Source organism: Pristiophorus japonicus, chromosome 21 (genome assembly GCF_044704955.1).
Source record: "Pristiophorus japonicus isolate sPriJap1 chromosome 21, sPriJap1.hap1, whole genome shotgun sequence".
In the NCBI taxonomy this organism is placed as follows: domain Eukaryota; kingdom Metazoa; phylum Chordata; class Chondrichthyes; family Pristiophoridae; genus Pristiophorus; species Pristiophorus japonicus.
Window position 1 is genome coordinate 77,461,046 of NC_091997.1, and position 15,805 is coordinate 77,476,850.

Here is a 15,805-nt window from a genome sequence, read left to right on the forward strand (position 1 = left end):
GTAGTTGAGGACAAAAGCAGGATCATTTACATCAATACATCGTGCCCTCGCATTCCTGTCATGGTAGTGATATTGTGACTGGCGCCTGCTCTCGACAATTTCTTTCATGGTGGGGTGTATAAGGGATAATCGGGTTTTGAGCATCCTTTTCATTAGTAGCTCTGTGAGCGAGTGTGGTCGGGATCTATAGGCCAACAGGAGGTGTGATAAGCGGGTTTGTAGGGAACCCCCTTGGAATCTGAACATCCCCTGTTTGATTATCTGCGCTGCTCGTTCTGCCTGGCCGTTTGAGGCCGGCTTGAACGGTGCCATTCTAACATGGTTAATTCCATTGCCTGCCATGAAGTCCTGGAATTCAGTGCTTGTGAAGCACAGGCCATTGTTGCTGACCAAGATGTCCGGAATACCGTGGGCGGCGAACATTGCCCGTAGACTTTCTACCGTGGCAGAGGATGTGCTTGAATTTAAAATGTCACACTCGATCCATTTGGAGTAGGCGTCTACTACAACCAAAAACATTTTCCCCATGAAAGGACCTGCGTAGTCCACATGGATGCGTGACCAAGGCTTGGCGGGCCATGGCCAGGGGCTAAGGGGGGCTTCCCTGGGCACATGGCTCAGCTGGGCACACGTGTTGCACCTGCGAACACAAAGTTCCAGATCTGCGTCTATCCCTGGCCACCAAATGTGTGACCTGGCAATTGCCTTCATCGTGACAATGCTCGGGTGCCCATTGTGGAATTCTCTGATGAACACCTCTCTGCCCATCTGGGGCATGACTACGCGGTTTCCCCACAGTAGGCAATCGGCCTGAATCGAGAGTTCATCCTTGCGCCTGTGAAATGGTTTAAATTTCTCAGGGCATGCCCTGTACATGGCTGCCCAGTCCCCATTCAGGACACATTTCTTGACTAGAGATAATAGTGGGTCTCTATTTGTCCAGACTTTAATCTGACGGGCTGTCACGGGTGAGCCTTCGCTTCCGAAAGCTTCAACAGCCATGACCATCTCAGCACCATGCTCGGTAGCCCCCTCAGTGGTGGCTAGTGGGAGCCTGCTGAGTGCATCGGCGCAGTTTTCGGTGCCCGGTCTGTGCCGAATTGTGTATTCATAGGCAGCTAACGTAAGTGCCCACCTCTGTATGCGGGCCAATGCGTTTGCATTTATGGCCTTGTTGTCGGCCAAAAGGGACGTTAGGGGTTTGTGATCTGTCTCCAGTTCAAATTTCCTGCCAAACAGGTACTGGTGCATTTTCTTTACCGCATATACACATGCGAGCGCCTCCTTTTCTACCATCCCGTAGCCCCTTTCTGCCTGGGACAGACTCCTGGAGGCATAAGCTACCGACTGTAACTGACCCTTGGCATTGACATGCTGCAACACACACCCGACACCATAGGACGACGCATCGCACGTTAACACAAGTTTCTTACATGGGTCATATAGCGTTAACAGATTGTTGGAACATAACAAATTGCGTGCTCTATTAAAAGCCCTTTCCTGGCTGTCCCCCCAGACCCATTCGCGACCTTTGCGTAGGAGCACGTGTAGCGGCTCTAGCAGCGTGCTCAATTTGGGAAGAAAGTTACCAAAATAGTTCAGGAGCTCCAGGAACGAACGCAGCTCCATCGTGTTACGGGGTCTGGGTGCTCTCTGGATCGCTTCCATCTTGGATGCAGTAGGGCTGATCCCGTCTGCTGCTACCCTCATCCCCAGGAATTCTACCTCTGGGGCTAGGAAGACGCACTTCGCCTTTTTCAGTCGCAGACCTACCAGGTCCAGTCTGCGTAGCACCTCCTCCAGGTTGTGGAGATGTTCTTCAGTATCGTTACCCGTAATGAGGATGTCGTCCTGAAAAACCACTGTCCCTGGAATCGACTTGAGGAGGCTTTCCATGTTTCGTTGGAAGATCACGGCGGCCGAGCGAAACCCGAACAGACATCTGTTGTACTTAAACAACCCCTTGTGTGTCGTGATGGTGGTCAGCTTCTTCGACTCACTCGCCAGCTCCTGGGTCATGTAAGCTGAGGTCAGGTCCAATTTTGAAAGAAGTTTGCCACCGGATAGCGTCGCAAAGAGGTCCTCCGCTTTCGGTAGCGGGTACTGGTCTTGGAGTGACACCCGATTGATGGTGGCCTTGTAATCGCCACATATCCTGACCGACCCATCCGCCTTGAGCACCGGCACAATCGGGCTCGCCCAGTCACTGAATTCGACTGGCGAGATAATGCCTTCCCTCAACAGGCGGTCCAATTCTCCTTCTATCTTTTCCCGCATCACGTACGGCACCGCTCTGGCCTGGTGGTGTACTGGTCTGGCGTCCGGGTTTATGTGAATCACTATGAAAGTGCCAATGCCGGGTTGAAATAATGAGTCAAATTTGTCCAGGACCTGTGAGCATGATACTCGCTCCACAGAGGAAATTGCATTGACATCGCCCCATTTCCAGTTCATGACAGCAAGCCAACTCCTCCCTAGTAGTGCGGGACCGTCCCCTGGGACAATCCAGAGTGGCAACCTGTTCTCCGAATCTTTGTGGGTCACGACTACCGTGGCGCTGCCTAGCACCGGAATGATCTGCTTTGTGTAAGTCCATAGCTGTGCTTCAATCGGCGATAATTTTGGCCTCCTGGCCTTGGATGCCCACAACTTTTCGAACTGTTTGATACCCATCAGGGACTGGTTGGCACCCGTGTCTAACTCCATTGATACTGGGATGCCATTGAGGAGCACTTTCATCATTATCGGTGGCGTCCTGGTGTATGAACTGTATACGTGCTCCACATGAACTCGCTGAACTTCAGCTTCCAGCGATTTCCCCCAGTGTCCATTTCTGCAATTTCTGCAGGTATTTTGCTCATCTCTGCAAAATCCGGCTGAGTGTGTGCCTCCACGCCTCCAGCATGAGTTGTGGTTTGAAACAAAAGGTCCCTTGCCAGTCGATCGTCCCTGACTGCCCCTGTTATTGTCCTTGAGTGCACCATTAACAGGTATTGATGGCCCCATTACTGGCCACATTGTCCCTTGCAATGGCGTGAATCGCTGTTCAGCTTGCCATTGTCTCTGTCAAACTCCCCCTCTGGGTTCAACTACATGTTGGGGCATGCCTGACTGCCCTTGTCTGCCTGGAGAACTGTGTGCTGCTTTAACAATGTTGAATCTCTGTCCCAACCATTCCTTAACACAGTACCTCTCGTCTGTTCTGCTAGTGGCCATGCTCGCGTGGTTTAAATCCCAGTTTCGTGTCGCCATTGATACGTCCTTACTACACAGTATAAATGCACATGAGGCCCATGCTTGAGAGAAGGTCAGTCTGTGACCTGTCCTTTATTCCTGAGCACTCAAGTGATGAAGGTGGGTGGAGCTTCCCCTTTTATACCTGAAGGTCCAGGTTAGGAGTGTCTCTCACCTAGTGGTCAGTGTTCTCACGGTGTACAACTTAGGTCAGTTTATACATGGGTTACAATTCTGGTTGAATACATGACAAAAGGCGCGATATAAATGCAAATTGTCGTTAATATAGAAAGAACATTCCAAGGTGTTTCAGCGAAGAATCAGGAAAAATTGGACACAAACGTAAAGAAGGAAGTGACCCAAAGATTGGTCAAAGAAATGGGTTTTCAGGAGGATTTTAATGGAGGTGGAATAGTAAAGAGGTTTAGGATGGGAATTCCCAAAAAGTGGATTGAGATGGTTGAAGGCATGGCTGCCAATGGTGGGGCATAGGACGGAGGAAGTACAAGGGACTGGAGTGAGAGGAATGAAGAGTTCATGGGGTGGGATGAGGGCATGGGGCAGTACAGCTGGTGGAGGTCACAGAGCTAGAGAGAGACGAGGCCACAAAGAGATTTAAACATAAGGACGAGAATTTTAAATTGGAGGCATCAGGGTGACATGAGGCAACATGGGTCAGTGAGGACAGGAGTGATGTGCAAGCAGGACTTGGCGAAGGATAGCATATGGGAAGGCCAGTTTTGAATGAAGTGACATTTGAGGAGATTTAGGGATAATCAGGTCGAAAACACTCAACAAGGATTGATGTTGAGTAGGTCATAACTGGGTTATCTCTTCTTAACTGGAGAACGTTCTTGACAGAGTGATGGTGATGGGCAAGGGAGAGATGTTGGCCAGAATACCAGGAGGTGGTAGACAGACATCTTCTCAATACCACACCCAAAGGACATCAACAATGCAGCACGCACAGAATTATTCGTGGCTTCTCTAAATGCAGACTTTATCAGCGCAGGTTTACATTGGCCTCGTGCTAGTTTACTCACTCAGGTTAATATGCTCATTACAATAAATGAATAACCTCACACTGCAAGGCAGTTGTGGTCAAGCTCGCTCCAGAAAATAGAGACTTTCCCCTATTTTAATGTTCGGAATCATTTATGTACCTCTCGATATTCTGTATTGAAGCACCGAGTAACATCAAGACACACACAGACTGCTTTGAAGTCCCAGTTTAATTAACCTTCACAGTGCTCCATGGTTACTAGAGTGTGGCTATTCCATCTGCTTTCATCATTTATCTATGTTTGGTGCTATAACGTTGATAGATGCAAAGTATTATCTTCTTATATAATCATAGAATAATACAGCACAGAAGGAGGCCATTCAGCCCATCCAGTCTGCACCGGCTCTTTCGAAGAGCGATCCACTTAGTCCCACTCCCCCGACTCTCTCCCCACAGTCCTGCAATTTTTTCACCTTCAATTATTTATCCAATTTCCTTTTGAAGATTACTATTGAGTCTGCCTCCACCACCCTTTCAGCCAGGGCATTCCAGATCCTAACCACTCAGTTGCCTCAAAAACATTTTTTCCTCTGGTTCTTTTGCCAGGCACTGGGTTCCAGACCCCCAGCACCCTCTGGGTGACAAAAATTCTCCTCAAACCCTCTCTAAACCTCCTACCAATTACTTTAAATCTATGCCCCCTGAATGTTGACCACTCGGCTAAAAGAAATCCACTCTATCTAGGCCCCTCATAATTTTATACACCTCAATAAGGTCTCCCCTCAGCCTCCTCTGTTCCAAAGAAAACAACCCCAGCCTATCCAGTCTTTCCTCATAGCTAAAATCCTGCAGTCCAGGCAACATCCTCATAAATCTCCTCTGTACCCTCTCCAGTGCAATCACATCTTTCCTGTAATGTGGTGACCGGAACTGCACGCAGTACTCCAGCTGTGGCCCAACTAGTGTTTTATACAGTTCAAGCATAACCTCTCTGTTCTTATATTCAATGTCTTGGTTAATAAAGGCAAGTATTCTGTATGCTTTCTTAACCACCTTATCTGACCTGCTACCTTCAGGGATCTGTGGACATGCACTCCAAGGTCCCTCTGTTCGTCTACACTTTTCAGTGTCTGACCATTTACTGTTTATTACCTTGATTTGTTAGCCCTCCCCAAATGCATTACCTCACGTTTCTCAGGATTGAATTCCATTTGCCACTCTTCTGCCCTCCTGACCAATCCATTGACATCTTTCTGCAGTCTACAGCATTCTTCTTCATTATCAACCACACGGTTAATTTTTCTATCATCTGCAACTTCTTAATCAATCCTCCTACATTCAAGTCTAAATCATTGATATAGACCACAAAAAGCAAGGGACCAAGTACTGAGCCCTGCGGAACCCCACTGGAAACAGCCTTCCAGTCACAAAAACACCCATCGACCATTCTGCTTTGCTTCCTGCCTCTGAGCCAATTTTGGATCCAACTTACCACTTTGACCTGGATCCCATGGGCTTTTACTTTCGTGACCAGACTGCCATATGGGACTTTATCAAAGGCCTTGCTAAAATCTATACAGACTACATCGAACGCACTACCCTCATGTCCTTTATGGAAGAAAATCTTCCCTTAACCAGTCTGGCCTATATGTGACTCCAGACCCACACCAATGTGATTATTCTTAACTGCCTTCTGGAATGCCCTAGCAAGCCACTCAGTTGTACCAAAACTGCTACGAAAAAGACCTTCACCAAACGGACTGCAGCGGTTGAAGAAGGCGGCTCACCACCACCTTCTCAAGGGCAATTAGGGATGGGCAATAAATGCTGGCCTTGCCAGCGACACCCACATCCCGTGAATGAATTTTTTTTAAAACCCTGCGCAAATCTTCATTATAATATCTACCTCCAAAAATTGTGGCCCTTAGCACCATTTAGAGGTCACGGGTTCAAATAGCAGGGCCGCATCATGTTCAAAAACTGCTCGCCTGGACTGAGGGGGTGAGCTTCTTAGTTGGGTTGTCAGAACTGCGCAGGAGAATGGGACAAGAATAGATGCCAGCCCATGATCAGTGCTGTCCGTGATCAGTGCTTCCCGGCACACTGTGCATCTTCCTTCCAGTTACTTTTCCTGTGTGCCCACAAGAGTGGAAACACATCACTAAAGTATGGAAACACAAAACCGAAACCCCAACTATTTGCGAAACCGCAGATACAATAGTTCCAGCTGGTTGACACTTGCGATTCGCACTGACGCACAAGTGTCACATCTGCCATCTGCACAGACGTCGAGAATTGTTTGCTTGGTGATGCCTGATTCTAATCATTACCAGAATGCACACATTAAGCCTGTTAGCTGCCTCGGGATTATTGCTGCTGCATTAGCACCACAGCACTTGACGTGGTTCCCACGACTACCCTCTGTTTACAGTTTTAGTCAAGGAGTTAAGAAAGACTTGCATTTATATAGTGCCTTTTACAAGCTCCCACAAACAGCAACATGTTAATAACAACCAGATCATCTGTTTAGTGATGTTGGTTGAGGGATAAATATTGACCAGGACATCCCAGTCAGTGCCCTGAAACACTCTCACTCGGGGAGGTGTGTCTCGGTGCCTCTCCCGTCACACTGCTGTTTGAAATCTTTGCCGACAAAAAGGACATGCAAACATTTCTCCTTCCACATTCAAAGCCTGATGACATTCAAGTCCTGATGAATTCATGCAAACGGGAAACTCAAACCAAACATCATGTCACCCTCTAAACTGTCAGAGGGTGACATGATGTTTGGTTTGAGTTTCCCGTTTGCATATTTTCCTCTTCTAATCATCATCATAGGCGGTCCCTCGAACGAGGATGACTTGCTTCCACATGAGTTTACAGGTGTTTCAATGAAGGACCCTGTTGCATATGCATGCCTGTTTACTGTGTGATGTCTGTAACACTGTTATGCAACACTGAATGTACCCTTACACTGTACACACCTTACCTGTACACTGAGGGTGCTGCTGCTGGAGACCTATGGGGTAACCCAGTATAAGAAGAAGCTCAAAACTTGTTGCCCTCACTCAGGAGCTGCAAATAAAGGACTCCACAGTTTAAGTATCATACCCTGCCTCGTGGAGTCATTACTAATGGTGCCTACATACACTACAACTGGCGACGAGAATATGAGGTCACGAACCACATGCTCAGCATGTCGAATTTCAGCATCTTTCAGCAATCTACCAATGGGGAAGATTGGGGCGCTTTTGTAGACAGATTGGAACAATCAAGGAGACTGGCTGCACTGTGTGACTTTGGTGACCACCTAAATGAAGCACTAAGGGACTCTAAACCGATGAGAGCAGTGCACCGCATGGATACTTCTAAGGGCAGAAATGCTGTCCCGAGTCCCACAACCCTGAGTCCGCCACATGGGGCAAACCGGATGCCCTATGCTGGTGCTGTGGAGGAAACCACAGGGCCCACCAAAGACTATGTATGCAAAGAGAAAGGCACCTTCAAAAGATGTGCAGAAAAAGCTGTACTCACCGCGTCTCTGATGAGTTGGCTGATCACCGAGGCTCCGACACAGATGAAGGTGAAGTTGCTCAACCCCTGGAAGAAGAATATGGAACTCATACCTGCTTCACCGAAAGTTCCCCATGGGCAATGAAAGCAGACATCAACAGGGTTCCAGTTTCTATGGAGAGCGACACAGGGGAGAGCCAGTCTGCGATGAGCCAAGTGATCTTTGAAGAACTTTGGATGAATTCCATCAATAGATCACAACGGCATCCTGTCCAAGCGAAGCTGCTCCCAGGCCTCCGGGCTCCGGCAATCGACCTCGAACATGGATCCATCGCTGCATCCGGAGGTTCCACTGTCCAGCTCGACTGCGAGGCGATGACTCCACAGCACCCCGGCGAAATCTCCAGGACCCAGGATCAAAACTCCACTTTCCGGGCCGAGGCAGCACTCCAAAAGAGGAACATCGCTGAAAGAAATGGATTCCCAACGTCCAGGGTCGAACCTGTGGAAGAAAAGAGCACCACAGCCTCCCTGCAGGAGAGCCAGAAGATGGTGGCCGCACCACAAGGAGCAGAACCTAAAATCAAAATGGCCACGGCCATACCACGAGGGGGCAGCATTGGAGGAGCATCACATGACACCGAGTGGCCAATCAGATGGGAAGACTCCCTTAAAGGAGACCAGTAACCAAAGAAATTTTAACTATTTGAGTACATGGACTTGAAAGCTAAAGATGCAATTAAAAGGTGCAAAGTATGAAAATGTATACAATGTAACCATGAATTGAGATGCTGGTTTAACTAATGTGACTAATGAGATGAATGCAGGTATCAGTATGGTTAAGAACAAGTTTATTATGCTTAACAATAATGATGGAGAATGTGAAATGCCTAATGTAACCATGTCTGTTGAGACCAGGACACCCAAAAGTGATACAAATGCTGTATTGTATAATGTAGGCTCGACTATGTGTGATCAGAGCCAAGGTGTCATGTATACTGGTAGGACACTGCCAAAGGACATTGGGTCCTACAGGGACCAAGATGATGCCAATGGAATCCCTCTGGGGTAGATCCCCAGATCCAGCAAGCGACCTGACCATGTAGCCTGGACCTTTGGAATGAATATGATGCCCCTTGCAGGACACACACACACGCAGTGGGAGCAGACCCACTACAGGGACAGTGGTCAATGGACAGCCCAGCCACCACCAATGGCAACTTGCACCAGACCAGCCGTACAAGCCCCTGGCCACCAGGGCCAACACCAGGAGCGTCAGGCCAATACCCTCCAGCTTCCCTGGCAAACCCTAGGATGACCTGACCTTCATCCCAATTGGTGGACAAGGAGCCCACCCAGTCCTGTGGCCCGGCCCACCACCCCACAATTACCCACATCGCAGCATATACACACCACCCACTGCTGCCGTGGTTACCCCCCTGAGGGATCACACAACAGTGACACCCACTTAGTCTGTGTGTGAGGGAGGGGAAACGTACGAGGTCAGCCTCAAGCACAGGGGTCACACCTGGCAACCACACAACCCTCACTACAACCTCCCATAGCCCACCACTGATCACCTCCCCTGGTCATGACAATAAGGATATGAAAAATGCTCAGGGGGGAGTATTGTTGTGTATGCATGCCTGTTTACTGTGTGATGTCTGTAACACTGTTATGCAACACTGAATGTACCCTTATACTGTACACACCTTACCTGTACACCAGAGGGTGCTGCTGCTGGAGGCCTAAGTATAAAAAGGAGCTCACAGCTTGTCCTCACTCGAGGAGCTGCAAATAAAGGACTACACAGTTTAAGTATCATACCCTGCCTCTTGGAGTCATTACTAAAGGTGCCTACATATACTATAGACCTGATATTCCAGTCCTGAACTCCAGGGGTGGAAGATGCCTGTGCGTGGATTTTTTTAACGTGTGGTGACCGTTGCACATCAGACATCACACGGGCTCGACAGAGCTAGGTCTTGGTCCAGTGGCAATGCTTACCCACGACGGCTGGAGACCTGCTCTGCTACACGAACCTCGTGCGCACACATATCGCAGTGTGGGCTGGCTCGTGCTGCCCCTGGGCCCTCGGCTTTTCTGGGCCCCGTACCCTCATTCACCGCTCGTCCGCCGCGATCTGTCGCCGCTCATCCGCCCCGACCTTCCCGCTCCTCCGCTGTACCTGGGCCCTGCCGATGTTCCTGCCCACGCTCCAAACGGCGACCTGGGTTTTGATGACATCACCCAGTCGCCCACTTTGAAGCCGTCACACACTTGTAGCAGCTCGCGCTGGAAGCTGCAGTGGTGTGCTCTTTTGTATCCCCGACCCGCGGTGGTGACCTCTCGCAGGTCGGGAATGGCTCCAGGGGCCCGCGCTGCGAGAGAACACTACTGCAGGTCGGGAGGTCAAAAAGCAGCGCGGGTCCCTGGAACATCATGGGCCACCCCAACCTGCGAGAGAACCCCTTTTAATACCTTGCTGCTGACTCGCCAGTTCCGATTCAATCCATCACCACCATCACTTGCACTTTATCAGTGCCAAACCTTACTTCCTGTTGTCAAGCGATTGGCACAGATTTCTGTTACCATAGGTGGCTGGTCAACAGTGGAGAGTTATTAAGAGTAGTCAAACAGGAAACATTGTCCCTGAAATTGCGGCCTCCCCAGGAGCGGACGATGTGCGCACACCCTCCCGAAGAGGCCCTGCAAGTTTAGGCGCGCGGAACTTGTGATCTGTCAAAGGGCCTTTGCGGACAGAGATTTAGGCTATTTGCCCAGTGAATGTCCTTCAAACCTTAACGTCTGGTGAAAGCATGCGTAAGGCCTGCTTTTACCAGCTTAAGAGTTTTAATAGATAGAAGAAATAAATGTTATTACTTATTTTTATATTAACAGCTCTGCTCATGAAGGTAAGTTTATTTTTAACACTATAAAAACATTTTTTTTAATTTTTCAAAAAAATTAATTTTTCTCAAACATTTAATTTATTGCAATTTCTATTAATTTTTAGAAAGTGGTGTTTTTTTGATTGATGTGCAGGTTTTATTTGTTTTTAGAGGTATTCTTATTGATCGTAACGGGAGGTCGGAGTGCCCATGACCATGAATGAGAATACTGCACTGTGATTGGTGGTCCAAGCCCACATGATCCCAGGATGCCCGTACGCTCCTGGGATACGTGGGCCTCTGCGCTGGGCTGCGCAGCTCAGCCTCGGAGCGCAAGTGTTCGTTCCTCCGGGACTACCAGGTACTTCCGCAAAAAAAAATCCGGTCTCAGGCGTCCACCCGCTGGAAGCTTCCGCCCGTAATCGTTGGAGCGACGATGAAGGAACGGTGATAAATGTCCAAACTGTAGAGCTCAATCTGTACAAAGCCAAAGTCGGTCTTTGAGTTTACATCCCACTTCTTGCTTGATCAAGAATGTTTTTTGCAAATCATACGGCTGCTTTGAAAACATGATCAGATGTTACAGGATAATGCTCCAGTCTCCGAAGATCCAGTGGGCCAGATCTTGTTCCCCACATTGCTATACTGCTTCTGAAAAGCAGTGCTTAAAAAAATATTAGGAGGTAATGGAAAGTTAAGCTGCACAATAAAAGCTGAGTGAGTTTCATTTTTTTTTTTATCTTGAAGCATTTTGAGTCTATCCTGCAGAGATCAGCAAAAAATAAAAGAACACATTTGCTGTACAAATCAAAAGGGAAAAAAACATTTGCGGATTCAAGAAATAAAGTATTCAATCGGCTCGGAATCATTCGTACCTCTCAGTCTAAGTAACGTTCCATTAACGCTGGCTTTTTAATCTTTTATTACCGTGTTGGTGAAGCATTTTTTCATGCCCGTCAATCTGGCCTGAGTTGCATTAAAGTCGACTGCAGGCCATCACAGTGAGTGTTGAAGCCAGAGAGGAGCTTGTTCGCCTCTGATGCTTCCCTGCGTTTACGCTTGTCATCTTTGAAGGGTAAAAGGGCGGGAGAGGCGCAGGGATCACAGCTGGTGCTCACACCCTTGCAGCATAGCTTGTCAGAACTGATGTCCAGTCTTTGAGGGTAGGCTGCGCTCCATTAACTAATCATGAGAAACAAACGCATTCAGTGCACAGAAGCCAGCCACTGCAAAAGTCCTACATTTGAATCACGTCCGAGTGTTTCAATGGAGCAAATTTATTCTCGGGATGTGGGCGTCGCTGGCAAGGCCGGCATTTATTGCCCATCCCTAATTGCCCCTTGAGAAGGTGGTGGTGAGCCGCCTTCTTGAACCGCTGCAGTCCGTGTGGTGAAGGTGCTCCCACAGTTCCAGGATTCTGACTCAGCGACGATGAAGGAACGGCGATAAATGTCCAACCTGTAGAGCTCCAACTTAAGCTTGTGAATTAATTGACCTGGTAAGTGTAATCTATGCATCTGTGAGTGTGCTCATAGGTTGGTAGAGCTGTTGAGCTGGGATTGGCTTAGCCAGTCACGTGGTGTTCACAAGACTCAATAACACCCCAGCCAGTTGGGGTTCGGGGGATCCACGATGAGGCAAGTGGTTGTGAGCCTGGTGGATGAACTGGTAATGTGTAGTGTGATTGTTAAACCTTTTGCTAATAAACCAACTAGTTCTTAATAGCAATGTGTTGCTTTGTATTTTTAAGCAAAGAACCCATGAAGCAAATACATTACAGTACCGTACTCAGTTTTCTGCTTTAATGTAACCGCCACATTACATTTTTTTCTCCTATTCACTCCGATAAATAAGTATTGCACATCAGCGCTCCGTGAGGCAGAACCAGTGAACATAAAGTAGGTTCCCGTGGAGGAACTACAGCCTTTGGTTTCTGGTATATTTTTCTCTCATTTCCCCGATGTAATGTCAGCATTTATCCAAAGGCAATGCGTTTCCTTTCTTTTGGTATCATAAAGAATTGATGTTCCAATGCTTCACTGTCCACACGCTCTCTGATTGTACCTGAATGTTGTATGATATGAAAACGGGTGAGTCAAGTTAAAACAAAAACCTCCCTGGTAATAATCTGTTCATCTGTCTCCTGTTCGTCCCCAAATATGTCAGTGTCAGCCGTGGCTCAGTGGGCAACACTCTGGCCTCTGAGTCAAAAGGTTGCAGGTTCAAGTCCCACTCCAGGGACATGAGCACATAAACCTAGGCTGACACTCCAGTGCAGTGCTGAAGGAGTGCTGCACTGTCAGAGGTGCTGTCTTTCAGATGAGATGTTAAACCGAGGCCCCGTCTGCTCCCTCAGGTGGATGTAAAAGCTCCCACGGCACTACTTCAAAGAAGAGCAGGGGAGTTCTCCCCGGTGGTATCCCTCAAACAACATCACTAAAAACAGATTATCTGGTCGTTATCATGCCACTGTTTGTGGGAGCTTGCTGTGCACAAACTGGCTGCTGCATTTTCCACATTACAACAGTTACTACACTCCAGGAGTACTTCATTTGCTGGAAAGCGCTTTGAGACATACTGTGGTGGTGAAAAACACTACACAAAGGCAAGTCTTTTTTTTTCAAAGTCAATGAGCAGAGAAGGTTGAGAGGAGATTTGATGAGGGGTTCTAAATCATGAGGGGTCTGTACAGAGTAGAGAGAGAGAAAAACTGTTTGCATTGGTGGAAGGGTCGAGAACCAGAGGGCACGGATTCAAGATGATTGGCAGAAAATCCAAAGGCGACGTGAGGAAAAATGTTTTCCAATTACCGAGAAGAAAGTGATGTGAGAGGGTGTTGACCTCTGCCCTTCATGCATCAGCTGCCTGTCGATGTCTGGCCTACTCCAGTCACAGGCCCAATCCACCAGAAGGCCCAAGGTGGCAGAGACATGGACTATATACAGCAGACACCTCAAAGCCCTGGAGAATTACCACCAGCGCTGCCTCCGCAAGATCCTGCAAATCCCCTAGGAGGACAGATGCACTGAGTGTTCTCGCTCAGGCCAACATCCGCAGCATCGAAGCACTGACCTCGCTCAACCAGCTCCGTTGGGCGGGCCACATTGTCCGCATGCCTGACACAAGACTCCCAAAGTAAGCGCTCTACTCAGAACTCCTACACGGCAAGCAAGCCACAGATGGGCAAAGGAAATGCTTCAAGGACACCCTCAAAACCTCCTTGATAAAATGCAACATCCCCACTGACACCTGGGAGTCCCTGGCCAAAGACCGCCCTAAGTGGAGGAAGTGCATCCAGGAGGGCGCTGAGCACCTCGAGTCTCGTCACCGAGAGCATGCAGAAAACAAATGCAGACAGCGGAAAGAGCGTGCGGCAAACCAGACTCCCCACCCACCCTTTCCTTCAACCACTGTCCGTTCCGCCTGTGACAGAGACTGTAATTCCCGTATTAGACTGTTCAGTCACCTGAGAACTCACTGTTAGAGTGGAAGCAAGTCTTCCCCGATTTCGAGGACTGCCTATGATGATGATGTTGGGGTAGAGACTTGGTGCCCTCATATCTTCCTTGTTGTGCAAGGGATTTGATTCTGCTTCAGGATGAATGGATAGTGGGCGCGAATCACTGGGTGCACCAAAATCGCTCTTGTTGAATACATTTCCAAAGTCGCTCCACAGAGTGACTAGAGCAACTCTTCCCCTAATGTCCTGTAACTTTCATCTTCCCCATTTCTGATTCCTGCCGTAGAATCATCAAATAGTACAGCACAGAAGGCGGCCATTCGGCCCATCGAGTCAGCGCCAGCTCGTTGGAAGAGCCATCCAGATAGTCCCACTCCCCTGCTCTTTCCCCATATCCCAGCTACCTCTTCTTCTTCAAGCACCCATCCAATTCCAGCTCTCCCCCACCCCATCTAAGGCCACCATTGATTCTGTATCCACCACCCTATCAGGCAGTGCATTCCAAATCCTAACCACTCGTTGCGTAAAAAAGTTTTTCCTCACAAAGCCTCTGGTTCTCCTGCCAGCGTCCCCAAATGCATGGCCTCTGTTCGTTGACCCCTCAGCCCCGAGAAACAGCCTCTCCCTATCCACGCCATCCAAACCCTTCATGACTTTAAAACGCCTCCATCAAATCTCCTCTCAGCCTTCTCCTTATCCTCCACAAGCAAAGGATGTATGTCCTTGGCCCTTGTCGAGCCCATCTGCGAAGCCATTGAATTATGCAGGGACCAGAAACAAAAAGGTTGGTCTTGAGTTTGGATTTTTTTTTCTTAATGGCCACTGAGGTTTCAGCTTTGAACAATCCAATTATTTTCCACATGATGGTTGCTGTTGAATATAGCTGGCATCTGTTTGCCTCCCATAAGGATGGACTAAGATTGAAAGGAATAAAGCAGACAGATTGAAATAATATGCCAATATGCCTCATGAGAAACTATGAAGACTATATGAAAGGCCTTTGATGTAACGGTTATCATCTGATAATGGTTATCAACAAAAAACCCGCAATCTAAAGAATAGATGGTGGGTGGAGAAAGCACAGGAGATCCAGCAGTTTTGGTTTCCATATTTACAAAAGGATATACTTGCTTTGGAGGCAGTTCAGAGAAGGTTCACTTGGTTGATTCCGGAGAAGAGGGGGGTTGACTTATGAGGAAAGGTTGAGTAGGTTGGGCCTCTACTCATTGCAATTCAGAAGAATGAGAGGTAATCTTATCGAAACATAGAAGATTGTGAGGGAGCTAGACAAGGTGGATGCAGGGAGGATGTTTCCACTAATGGGGGAGACTAGAACTTGGGGGCATGATCTTAGAATAAGGGGCCGCCCAGTTAAAACTGAGATGAGGAGAAATTTCTTCTCTCAGAGGGTTGTAAATCTGTGGAATTCGCTGCCTCAGAGAGCTGTGGAAGCTGGGACATTGAATGGATTTAAGACACCGATAGACAGTTTCTTAATTGATAAGGGAATAAGGGGTTATGGGGAGCGGGCAGGGAAGTGGACCTGAGTCCATGATCGGATCAGCCATGATTGTATTAAATGGTGGAGCAGGCTTGAGGGGCCATATGGCCTACTCCTGCTCCTATTTCTTATGTTATTATGGCCGACAGCCATGATGTGCGAGGATTCTTCACTGCAGTTAAGTCCCAAGCACCCAAGGCCCC